We start from the raw sequence: 14,161 nt of genomic DNA, 5'->3' as shown, positions 1-14,161 counted from the left end.
TACCGCCCCCCGCTCGGTGCCACGCCCCGTTTTGTTTATTTGTTTGGGTGCTAACTTGTTTGCTTTTATTTGGAGACATTTAATTTAAGTTTTGCAATTTGCAAGCGAATTACAGCGACGCTGATTGAAATGACCCGCAAAATTCGAAATTCCCCCAGGGCAACGGGGGATTTTGGCATGTGGAACTAGAAACTCTTTCATGCGAAAATATTTCCAAAAATCAGAAACAAAAACAAAAAAAAACGTACAGCCAAAGGCAACAACATTTTGCAAAGTTTTTAATTGCCAGCCAACCGCTGGCAGTGACAACCGCAACAGCAACAGAAACAGAAGCGGAAACGGAAACGAAGGTGGAATGGTAATGGGAAAACGGAAACGGAAGTTGCTACATATTTTTCGGCAAGGTGGCAAATGCATAGATTCCCAAGACTTTTGGGCATTCATCAGCAGGACGTAAGCTTGCATTTTAAACGGACAACCCTTTTAGATATAACAAAAATGAGAGTTCGAGCTTTAAGCGCCAGTGCCGCCTTGCTGACCTTTTCACCCATTGAAGATTGTTCTTTTTTTTGCTGGCACTCATCAAGTTCAATGTCGAGACTTTCAATGGCGGCAAATGCCTGGCAATAAACTAAAATTGCAAAATGGCCGAAAGCTGCAAGTTTAGTTCGTTCCAGCCGTAACCCCCTTCATTTAGAAAATACCCGCCCCATCGCCACCATCATCATCATCATCATTGGACAAGCGACGACGATGTGCAGATTTGGCCGCAAATAAATCGAAACATTTGCCGAAACCGGCCGCCATAAAAATAGACAAGCCCCAAATGAGAGGCACCCAAATGCTTCGCCCCCGAATTGCGAATTTGGAATATCCTTGAGTCCACCCCCTTGGCCGCGATAAGGACAACAGATAGCGGTTGGCTTCAACTGGAAAGCAATCCACTAAACCCCTATCTCTATTTCCTCCTTCAAGTTGGCCAATCTCTCAAAGTGCCAGACATGCCAAAAGGACTAAACAATTTTCTGGGCTGGCTGTTTTTATGGCCAAGCGATAAGTAAAACGATATTGAATGTGTATATCCCTTTGCCGGCGAAAAATCAAAAGGGGGATCAGAGGGGGGGGGATCAGAGGGGGGAATCAGAAGGGGGGGGTGGCAGAAGCCACCGCATTAAATGCCGATAAGCATCGGCTTTGTCCTCGAATCGAAGCAAGGATATTCCATTCGATGTCTGTGCATTCGAGATGTCTTTGTTTAAAGCTTATTAGCACTTCGTTTTTGGCGACCCAAGGCCAAAAACTTTAAGAATTTCCCTGCAGCAAATAAACGGTGAAAAGGAAAAGTGCACAGTTAAAAAAAAAGTAAGCTCTTTCAATAAATAAATGCCACAAAATATGATTTCTCATTGAATCCGCCATGAATGTTTCATTTATTAAATACGAAGAAATCATTTATTAAATATAATAAATTTAAGGCACAAAATGGTCGCAGTGTACGATTTGCTGGTGGACCAGGGGGAGAAGAGGGGGAACTAAGGCCAAATTAGCTGCACGAGTGCAAAGTGCGAAATGTAAAAATGTGAAAATGTTAAATGGCCAACTGAGAGGGCCAGCGAAATGTGGCCAAAAGGACCTTCACTGGACCCCATGGAAAAGTGCGCCCGCCCGGAGGAAATGCTGCGTTAAAAATTATGTTTGCCCAGCCAACACCCCCCTTTTCCCCACTTTTCCCCTGGCCAGAAAAACAACAACAAGGAAAATATGTACATATATATTCATTGCATTTATAAAAGTCATTTGGAGTGGACCCAATTGGCGGGGGGGAATGGTAAGGTGCATGCAAAGTACGGCCATTACGAATCGAGTGCCCTGCAAACTGCAGGGTATCATGCTGTGCTTGAACAGCTTGTGTCTTAAGAAGATGAACAACTACTGGCTGCATTTTTGTCCTAATAAACATATAATTACCCATTGAATTGCAGTTTTATTTGGTATTTTTTAAAATTATAATTAATATTGAATATATTGGGCATATTGAATATGCCCGCCGTTTTGGATAGCAGAGTGCAAAGAGGTTAAATTGCTTTGACTTTCGCTTGCGCTTTTCGCCACTTTTTGACATCCCCTCTCTCACTCCGCCGTACGCCATTTCAGCCATTTCAGCCATTTCTCCCTTTGGGCCATTTTGCTGCCAAGTGCAAGAGCAAAATGTTTATAATTAAACTTTAATGTGTATTTAATGAGCTTGGGGCATGGCCGTTAGCAGGGGGCCTTGAAAAAATAACGCAAGCTGAAATTGCGAATCTGAATATGAATATGAAAGGCATAACGCATTTTTTGTCTCTGTTTCCACTCCCATTTGTATGCTGGTTTTAACCCCTTCCTTTATTTTTACAACCCGGCATGTTTACAAGGCCAACAAGTTGAAACCGACCCGGAGATATGAAGATATTTGGCCAGACATGCAGACAGAGGAGTTGAGAGTATGGCCATGCTATCCATGGCCAAGTTTATCCCTTGATAATATAAATTTAATCGTTCGCCTAATTGTCTTCATGTGAAACCGACTAAATGGTGTTAAAACTTTAGCAAACAAATTGCAACTAGTTGCAAGGAGAGCCGACCCAAGGCGAGTGCCTCCCAAAAACCAGGACGACTTGAGAACAAATTTCTGGAGTCGCTTTGAGCCACTTCAAATTGCAAGTTGCTGTTGCCACTGATACTAGTACGTTTTCCAAAGTTTAGCCAACCGAACTTTACCCACACAGATGCACGGCGAAAAATTATAGTTTTAATCGATCTAAGCTACATTTAATTTATAATACAAGATATCTCTTGACCATGTTAAGCGTTTGTAAAATATAACTTACCAAATAAGTTTAATGATACAGCTGTGTAGCATTGCTTTAAACATTTTCAAATCATTTTCCGGTGTATGCGTAAGTCGGTTTTAGTTGAGTCCTTGGCTTTGGGCCTGGTCACGGGCTTTAGGCCAACAACTTGCTCTGCTCACAAATGAAATTTCACTTAAAAATTTATGAAAAACCATTCTGACATGGGATGACCGTGTGTGGAGTGCCAGACAAGTTGGCCAAAAGTGAGGGAATCCTCGCCGGCAGATGGCTTAACATTAGGTAAAGTCCTTCATGTGAAGCTCAACTGCTTTATGATATTCAAAGTTTTTGTTGAGTTAGTTTGCCTAAGATAAAATCAATATATCTTTCACCGCAAATAGTTGCAAATAATTGCATTAACAGCGATAGTTTCAAATCGAAGAAAGGCTTTAAATTTGAGCGATAGTTTAAAATCGAAGAAAAGCTTTAAATTGGAGGCCAACACTTACTACGATTACTACCAACTTGTAGTCCTGGCATATTCATAAATATAGCTCAATTAAGACCAGTCTCTGCGACAACTTCTGCTGCTTAAATGGAATTCAATGCCTCGTTTTCGACAGCTCTCAAAACCATTTGCACTTGCTGTAAATGTGTAAAGTTTGATTATGGAAACTAGCTGGGAAAAAGTATGGAAAAACGGGGGGCGACTAAGCGGCAGGATCTGGCAAAAGTTTCTTTTGTAAAATGCCATTTGTTTTATTGCTGGCATTGGTAAAAGTTTCTGCAAATTGCATGCACACATAGTCATGGGGCATAAATACACATTTAGAAGTCGACAGAAGTATAGTATATACATATACATAGGTCTAGTGCACGGTCTAGTATCATAAAGAAATCGTATACTCGTAAATCAATAAACTTATTCAATAAATGTTCGAATCGCTGGGTATTTTGACATTTATGGCGACAATCATTATGTGCAGCAGCCGCCATCGCCGCTCGACGGGTCGTTAAACGCATAATCGATACTAATGAAGCTCCTGGATTTACTTGCCACCAGCAATTATTGTGACTGCAGCAGATATGCGGATGCGGATGCGAATGCGGATGCGAATAGCAGATCCTCGACCCCATTGCCATTCCAATCCTGCTGCTTCGAGTGGCTCGGCATCCGTTTCATGGCATAATAAATGGCCTCCGTGCGTTTAAATGGCTTCATCAATAAGCAGGCGAAACATGGCTTAAATCCCCCGGTGGCATAAAGATTTTATGTTCCTTATTTTGTTGTTTTTTTTTTGTTTTTTTTGGGCCAAGATTTGCTTACGCGAGCAATGAGTGGAAAAGCGGGTGGAAAAGCCGCGTTAATGAGACTAGGCCAACATTTTATGTAGCACACTTTTCAGCGCGACCAATGTAATTATCTGATTAGACTCGCAAGTGGAGAGGGTGCAGGATAATGATTGCCATTAAAAAAGGGGGGCAACTGAGTAATGGAAATAGAAGAAGGTTTATGGAAGGGCACCTACTTAAGTCATTTGTGGAGAAACCCTATGATAACTTGGTTAAAATCTAGAAGATAAGATAGTTACTTGAAGGAAACTGAATCAAATTAGATAGTTACTTGAAGGAAACTGAATCAAATACTAAAGGCATCCTTTAAGTATATGTTAACTTTGAATCGCTAATCCCGCTCTTAAAGGAACCTACTTCATAAGTATAATCCACAAGATGCACTGCACTCGCTGCCAATATAAGCGAAATTGCAATTCAATTGAGTGGAATAAACTTATAGATGCCGATTTCCTATGCGCCGCAAATTTATGACTGTCCGCGAAAGGAGCCAAGTCCTTGATCGCTGGGCTGGGCCAAGAGCCGCTTCGAAAATGCCAGGATAAACTGGAGATTGTGGACTTCTCGCAAGACAAACGGCTCAATAAAGTCGCAATTGAATTGCTGACAATGGCAATGGCAATTGCAATTGCATTCCGATTGCGATTGCGATGACGATTGCCGGTCGGCTTATCAGCGGGTCGCATTAAATGCACACAATAATAACCCCAAGGTGGCAATCGAGGGTTAAGAGACATCCCGCGCACACGCCCATATCGGAGGGCGTGGCAGCAACGCCCAAGTGTCGCATAAAATAAACATTTTCCAAATTGACACTTGCGATTCAAAACCAAACACTCAATTGCTGCAATGCCAGCGACACCAACACCAATACTAGCAGCTGCAACAACGAGAATTGCAAAAACAGCGACACAAAACACTATAAACAAATGACATAAATGGGTTTTTTCAAAAAATTGTTGCAGCTTCTATGGTATTGTAAAACTATTATATGCAGTTATTACTTTATATGTTTCTAATTATTGCATTGAGTTTAAATACGTTGTGACTGATAGAATAGAACAGAAAATTTGAGACTTTTTTTTGGGTAATGCACAGGTATATGTATTTCTCTCAGTGTGCGGTGCCAGGACGACACCATCATCAACTACAACAACCACAAAAGCGGGGGGTGAAACAACAACTATGGCCGATGTTGTCGTTATCAACTAAAATTCCTTGCATCGACGCACAGGATGCGCCAACACTTCGGCACGAAAGCCCGGCTATGTGTGTGTGTGAGTGTTAGTGGGTGTGTGTGCAGGGGAGAGGATTTCCAAGGAGGTAGGAAAACGGCACTCCAGTGGAGCCATAGAAAGTCACCGCCAACACCGCCACAGTCAACGCCATGACCATTATCGACAACCTCAGCCTCCACTGCCATTTAACAACCAGCTAACTTTTTCCCCCCTCCCCCCTTCGCCAAAGGACTCCGCCACCCATGTCCTTACCGCATCGTCATCGACATTTATAAACTGCACTCACACACACACACAAAACACTGTCCAACTGTCCCGCACAGTTGCCCGTGGAAACTTTGCAGTTGTTTGGGCTGTTGCTTCGATTTCCCATGACTGGTTTTACTCTGTTTTTTTTTTTTCTGTTTTTGGGTTGGTAATCTGAGCAGGCGAACTAGTTCCCCCAATAAATAACGCATATATCGTTGCCCTCTAGCGTTGCAAAAAATTCTAAATTATTATGGCAATATTACTAATAGCTAATATAACTTCTGTACTTTTAGACCACAAATGGTAATTAATCCAATTAATTAAGTTAATAACGTATAACTGGCAACAAATATACAGTAAACACATTCAATTGATTTTAAACTATAAATAAGTAACGTATTAAGCTGCAGTACTGATTACATTTTTTCGAAAAATTCATAATGCTCCTTTTTCGGAGCTAGTTCCTTGCATTAAATCGCTTGTGAAGCGAATCGCGCAAATCGAATAAAAGTTGAGACGGCATTTTTGTTGCTCTAACGACCATTTCAATGCGACTGTAAGTGAAGACGATAATGCTGATGATGATGATGGGCTATTGGGTACTGGGTACTGGTGGGTTTGGTGAGCGGGAATGGGTTTGCTGCTCCTCCCGATGAACGATAATGAAGCCATGCACATGCGGTCCAAACTCGAAGGAAGATGAGTGGATTGCAGGATGCGGCAATGGGAGGATGATGGGATGGCAGGATGGTGGGATGGTGGGATGGGAGGAGCGTTAAGGAGACACAACCATGGCCACAGTCACGGCCACAGGACCAATGTCCGCCACTCGCCGGACCTCTCAGCTTGTCCACCATCCCAGCCACTCCTTTATGCCTTTTTGCAGCTATTTCATACGACACAGAGCGAAAAGAAGTGCTACTGCTTACTTAAATAAGTCTTTTGTATAGTTTTTATACAGATTTTTTATACAGATTTTATTAATACCATGATATTATTTTACTATAAGTTACTTTAGCTTTCACAGCTTAAATTAAATTTGCAACTTATGAACTTCTTTTTGCAGTGTACTAACTGGCATCCCTTTTTTGTGACACACACACACACTGGCACAGCTGCGGAGTGGCGAAATGGAGAGTGTAAAAAGAGAAATTCCTAAATGAACGATATAAATTGTTGGCAGCCACAAATAATGAAAACACTTTGCGGTCATTTAGCGCTATTCGAAGCTCTCGCACAGATACCCACACCCACAGATACCACCGCACACACACACACACACACAGCCACACATACACACGCAGTCTGTTGACAGTTATCCTTGGCAAGTCGAAGTGGGTGAGAACGAGATGGATGGACAGATAAATGTTGGGTTCCCAGCACCAGCGCCAGCTCCAGCTCCAGCTCCAGATCCTTTTCGTCCTTCGTCTGGCGGTGACATTTTTTCTGCATTGACCCCAGTTCAAAGTCTATTGCAATTTGAAAATGACATACGAAGTCCATTAAGCGCACAAATGTGCAGCGAATGCGGCACAACAATTGCTGGCAGGACCGCATCCTTCGACCTGCGTCCTTCTTCCTGCGTCCTGCAGCTGCATCGTTACTCCATTTCGGACATCCAAGGGATTCCTAAGCGGCAAAGGCAAAGGCAAAGGCAAAGGCACGGGTCTGGGTCTGGAATGGCCAGTTTGGGTCCTGCAACCCAAATTATCTTAATCAACTGAAAGACACAGTGAAGAGTGCCTAAGGAAGACAAGTAAAATAACCAATATTTCTGCCAACTTATTTTTTGGTAATACAAGATGGTCAAGTTAATATAATCAAGGCTACAGAAAGCACTAAAGCAAAAGAGTAATGAGTTAAAAAAATGTTTAAAGGGAAAGGACGATTTCCAATGACAAGAGCAGTAACGAAGGATTTATTCCTTACAAATATATATGTATATATTTATATTTAAGAACCATATATTTTTTTTATCGCTATAGGCTGGGGATACTGTTCGCCCAAATAAGAACGCACACCACCTAAAATGCGACACAGACAAAGGACAAGGGCTAAGGACGAAGGACGAAGGATGCATCGATATCCACGTCTAAGCCTTAAACGTTTGTTCCATTGATAATGAACATTGACAACTTTGAATGCAGACAATTGAATCTTAATTTCCACCGCTCTCTCCTCCAGCAGAAGGATGGCCAGGATGGCAAGGATGGCCAGGATGGAGTCCTAGGAACATTCGACAGACGTCGAATCCATTACGACATCATTCCATGAATCAATGTTTGAACACAATAAACATTTATTTATGATGCAGCAGCAATTTTTATTCCATTTCACCAGCATTCGTATGATCCTTTGTGCGACAATTCGAATCGAGCTCATTTAATTATTATTTGCTTTTGTTTGGTAATCAAAAAGTCCTTGAAGCTATAGAAAATTACTAAATTGATGGGAAAGCACTTAACTTGAACTATTTTTGATTGCATTTATTAGAATATTATAAAAACCTCAAATTAGCTAAAAACAAATATAGGTTTGCCGAGTTATTCATCAGAAGAGTATATAGTTTTATTGTCATACTAAGAAGTACAAGAAATTGGATTATTTTAGAGCACTTCACAATCTGCTGCCTTGAGTTTAGCTATCTGCTGACCTAATCCATGAATCAAATGTGCACAATGGGCATTTATTTATGAACTGCCTGCTGTCCACAGCTGCTGGAGAACGGCTTCAGCCCAACAGTTGGGCAATTTGTTTTATTACCTGACTGCTGCAGTTGCAGTTGCAATTACACTGCCCAAGTCAAGAACTGTGCAAAATACCAATAAATCCTTTGAATACACAATGCCCGGCAGTTCAGCTCATCTACTTGCTGCTTTCTTACTTCAAAGGAACCACAAATACAAAAATGTTTGATTTTTATGCACTGTGGGGAATGCCAAATAAATTCCGATTTTTATTATTATTGCAGAGCAAACATGTTTCAAATAAGGCGGCATAGGATTTAGAAATACTTATATACTCATTTAAACAAAATTCAAAAAATGGCTATAAGGCGTAGTGCTGCTGCCTACCGCCAGGTGGCGATTATGAACTAATTGAGGCGAAAATGGCAGACGACTTGAGTCCGGATTTCTGTCTGCTCACGCTGTCGCACATTTCACAAACAGCAGACAGTCACGCCCCCTCCGCCCACCTCTGCTCCCCATTCGTCCTTTTTGGAACCTGACCCATTACGAGAGTGACAAATAGGCGTATGAGCAATGTGGCTGCTGCTGCTTCTGCTTCTGCTGCTGCGATGGCATCAGTTCGCATTCATTATGCATTACAAGCTGCTTAATCGGCGAGTCGGCGAATCTTGAGCGATTTTTCCATTAAATTACACCGAAACTCGCTGCGCTGACACCGCCAGAAATGCGGACTTTCCCCCCACCGCGCCAAGTATGTATCTTAATGGGAAATGGTAATTCGGCGAAAAGAAAATGCTCCCATTATAGTTCTGTGCGATTTTCCCTTTCTTTCTTTTTATTTTTTTTTGTGTTCTTCTTATGCTGGGTGTGAGGGGTTAAATATGGCGAAACCTCATAATTGGCTTAACCGCAGGAAATGGGGGAGCATCCCGTGGAGTAGCTGTGTTAAAGTGGTAAATATGTCAGCGGCAGTGGAGATATAAATTTTCGTTAAGTAGACGCGCACACGCAATCGCTGCCAGAAAGTAGAAGAATCACTTCGCCTAGAATTCCAGTTGGGCAGATGAAGATGTGTTTTTCGCAGTGGAGTGGGTGCACATGGTGCACCGGAAAAAACGAAATTTTTATCTATTATTCTAGATTTTTGTATGCATGCAATTATAATTTCCAGATATTTTTAAATTTTTATATAGTAATGTAAGAATTCCAATACTTTTTACATTTGATTTCAGTGTAGTAGGCAATAATCGGTTGGTCTAATCTTGCTGCGCTTGAATGATGATGATGTGCCACGCCCACAGCCTTCCGCCCGCTGCACAGACACACATACAGCACATGCACACACGGACGCAGCCTTAATTACAACGTGCCAAGAGTTAAGCCGAATATTTTTTGGTTTTCGCCGGCGAAGACGAATGAATTGCTGTGGTGTGGCCAAAAAAGGGTGGCAGGCGTGGCAGCGGGGCGGCAGGGGCGGCGGAAGATATGGGGGGCGTGGTACTGAAGGGGCCAAGAAATTTTTGGGAGAACACGTGCGCACATGTGCAACTTCCGTTAAAAATCTATTGCTAACTTTCAACAATTCACAGACACAAACGTGGCCAGGCACACACACACACACACTGGCACATGTACAGCCAGAAAAACAGCCACACACCGACACACACACATTTGAAAGGTGCGCGCTTTGGCTGTTTGTGTAAGTGAGTTAGAGTTTCCTGCAGCTGTCGTGGCAACTTCCGGTTCCTCTTCTTCTTCTTCCTACTTCTACTTCTACAACTGCTTTTGCAACAACGTTTATGTCGACGCCAAAGTCCATGTCTCAGGCCAAACCCCCCTCCCCCCGTACACCCCACCCATGTCCTGCGCTCTATCTCCTGCATGACGGCTAAAACACTTATTTGGCTTAAGGCTAAAAACTCAAAGCCGAAAATAGCAATAACAACTAGAGGCAGCCAGCAGGAAAAGTCTGCAGGTGAAAAACGTACAATGGTAAAAGCCACCAGCTTAATGCACTATACAGGATTAAGGGTATATTTACCTTGAATAATCTTAAAATCATGAAAAGCCAAACGGAAATCGTTCAGTAATACAGTAATTCAAGAAGGGAAAATCCATATATGTAAGTTACATATTTTCTTGCCTATATTTAGACTTTTGAGATTTCATTAGCCAACAGCCTGCTCCATTGATGCACAAGTATAAACATGGACAAGCTAACGAATCCCTTTGCTCTCAATATTTTTGGAACTTGCATTTGTAATCAGCAGACGTAGATAGTACGGATGGGTAAAGTAAGTAGTACGCATGCTGCTCCCTGTGTGTGCTTAAAAAATTGCACAAAGTTAAAGCTTTGTATGCACGTGTGCATGGGCGGGGTGAAAAAAAGGGGTGGCAAAAAAGGGGGTGGAAAAAAGGGGGGGTGCCGAGTCAGTCGTGGAACTGTTGCTGAAGTCACGTAATTCAAATAACTAAAGTTGGCGTAAATATGCCGAGCATACAACACACCCACTCGAATGCAGTTGAGTTACTACTACTACATACCACTACTGGCAAAAGACAATTGCTCACGCACTTATGTACATATGTATGTATGTATGTACTTGTTGTTGCGCCCGGCTTAAAGTTCATTAATTTCTCTCACTCTGCTTGTAATTTGTTTTGAGCAAACAACTGACGAGAATGCTGCCGGCTCTCAGCGGGGCTTACATTTGCATCAAGGACTTCCGGCTTGGCGGCTGTATGAGCATACACGCCGAAAAGTATGCAATGGATACTGCACTTTCGCACACAAATGCGGTTGAAATGGGCGTTTGCTTGCAAAGAACTTATATAGCTTGTACTGCTTCACTATTGAGAAATATTTCACTATTTTAAAATACACACTTTAAGATTACTTACTATTGGAGAATGAACACTTTAAGATTACTTACTATTGGGGAATAAACACTTTAAGATTACTTACTATTGCAGAATAGTTAATGAACACTTTAAGATTACTTACTATTGGGGAATAAACACATTAAGATTACTTACTATTGGAGAATAAACACTTTAAGATTACTTACTATTGCAGAATAGTTAATGATACCGCCTTGTGCTAACTTTAAAATCTCCACCCAGCTGGCTGACTGAAGCTGGGAAAATTGGGTATGAGCTGCTAATTACTCGCTAAGCTCCACTTTTCAACAGCCAGAGAAAAGGCGAATAAACACTTTAGCGCTGCAGTTTTGGCCAGCAGCACTCTTGGCCTAAGTCCTGCCCCTCGAGGTCCTGCCTTATGAGCCATGTCGGGATTTGGTGGCCTGGTGGCCCTGGACGTCTGTTGCGTAATTAGTTACCAGATTTGTCTGCACACAATTCGCTCGGCTACTTTATATGTTAATGAGTTTCTGCCGGGCCCGCCACTTGGCCAAGTTCGCTCTTCTTTTGACACAAATTTCCTTTGTCTTGGCCATGAGTGGAGTCTGTGCTTTGCGACAATTGAATTGGAAAACAGCTTTCGCGGCTTACATAACGCGAGCACTGCAACGAAATCTAACTTCCAACGGAAGTCAATAAAATGCCTTAAGAATTCGCGTTTATAAGTCACTTATGCTAAACTCCATAAAATATTAAAAATATACAAAAATGCTTTTGAGCTTATTGTTTACTTTTGGGCTTATAATTCAGTTTTGGCAGCATTTAAAAGCGTTCATTGATGTATTTTCTCTATGTGTACTGCCCGACATGGCAGCTTCTCTGGCGGAAAAAGAAAACGCGGAAAATTTCACAAAATATGAAAGTCGCTGTCCTGCTTATCGTACAAATGGCATGGCCAGGAAAAGTCAAAGGGTTGGCGTCGGGGGGGTTGCGGAAATGATGTTAGGGGGCAGGAGGGAGGGGAATTGGGTGGGGGGAACAGAGGGAACAGGGGAAGCAGCGGGGGAAAAGTCTGCTAAAGCGGCCGCTTTTTGCCAAAGTTCAAATTGCATTTGGCAAAAAGGAAGGACACGGGCGAAAAGAAAATGTGCATAGCAAAAACCATTTTGATAGACAGCGGGGCAAGCAGGAAAAGCGGAAAAGCACCACATGTGTGTGCCTGTGTGTGTGTGTGTGTGTGTCAGTGTGAGTGTGGCAACATTTTCTTATCTAAACAATATTGCGACTACTGCACTTGCAAAGCGACAACAACAACCGAATCGCTTCTATGGCTGATTGAACAAAGTTTGTGTGTTGTTGTCATAACAATAGGGTATCAACGGGTTGTCCCAAAAATCGGAAAATAATCATTTTAAACAAGAACAAACTAGACAACTCCTCTTAAGAAATTTATACTTATTTTATTTAAGGAATATTTCAAATTAATAGGTATCAAAGTGTCGCTACAAACACCGCGCATTTACACAGTTTTGCGCCAAACTTTTTGAGTTTTGCGCTGCAAATGGGAATATGACAACACAATGTACTTGTTTCTGTTATTTTGTCAACAACATGTGATGCCAAAGACTCTGATCGGCTTTTACTGGAAATTCCAAGCAAAAAACTGGTCAAAGTTTTTAAAGAATCCTGAAAGGACACAACAAATATACAATAATATCGAAAAACTATAAGTACATCCCTTAGTAATACTGATACCAGAGAACTGCAAGAGAACTGAGTGGCAAAAACACTCATTTATGTCTCGTAAGCACCCGGGTGTCTGGTAGGCACTCAAGTGTCTGTGGTAACATAATTACTGAAAAACGAAATAGATTATGCCCAAAATCTGTACATAGCCTCCTTTTTTGCCTTAATTTTACAAAAATGTAAACAACACGAAATGGACATTTCTTTTTTATATATTATATTATTTGCTTTGTTACAATTTTTAATATTTGCTTCCCATATTTAACTTTATAAATGTTTTTTTTTTTTTTAAATGATAATTAAAACAATGGTACTCACCCCTTTCCTTAAGCTCTTTCCACGTCAGAGCTGGCAGCTGGTTGTAGCTCCTGGAATATAGCTATGTAGCTCAGGCACTTCCACTTCCTCCAGTAGGTCGAAATCTCATTATTGATATCCTCTGCCGCCATGTATTACATATCACTGCACCACTCACTCACAATTAGTATTTAAAAAAAAACATCGAAAAAGTGGTTTGCTTACGTAGGACTTTTGAGAAGCGCAGAGGAGGGCACTTATATTTTGGTATTATTTAGTATTATTTAGTATTAAGTATTTAGTATTATTTGGTATTCAATATTATTTAGTATTTAGTACCTAGTATTATTTAGTATTTTTCTTTATTTCCTTTTAATGTAACGTAATACTTTCAGCTATCTTACTTATAATTTCATTTTGAATGCCAGCTAGAACAATGGAAATAGAATAGTATTAATTAAATATAAATATTATTTAGTTATGTATAAGATCAGGCACTCGGGTGTTTGTTATTGCCGCAAATAGAGTGTCCACAAACACCCGGGTGCTGAGACACCCAGTGCTTAGAGGGTGCACTTAGAGTGCCGGTGGCTTGCTGCAGTTCTTTGACTGATACATTTCCTAAAAGCTAATTAAATGCAATAGAAATTATGGTCAATTGCTTGCATAGATAAAAGCAACAGACATTTTGTTAAATATTGAAATAAACACACACAAATAGATCAATAATGTACTTATCTTTGAAATCAAATTATCTCATTAGCAGCACATTAAGTTGCGACTCGTTATCTTATCTCATTGGACAACTTCCACACTTGACGTGGCCCATATGATTTCATAAATGTAATAGAAAAGATGAATAAAAATTAAATATCCTAAATGAGAATAAAAC

This window comes from Drosophila teissieri, chromosome X (genome assembly GCF_016746235.2).
Source record: "Drosophila teissieri strain GT53w chromosome X, Prin_Dtei_1.1, whole genome shotgun sequence".
NCBI classification, from domain to species: domain Eukaryota; kingdom Metazoa; phylum Arthropoda; class Insecta; order Diptera; family Drosophilidae; genus Drosophila; species Drosophila teissieri.
This window is presented reverse-complemented; position numbering follows the sequence as displayed.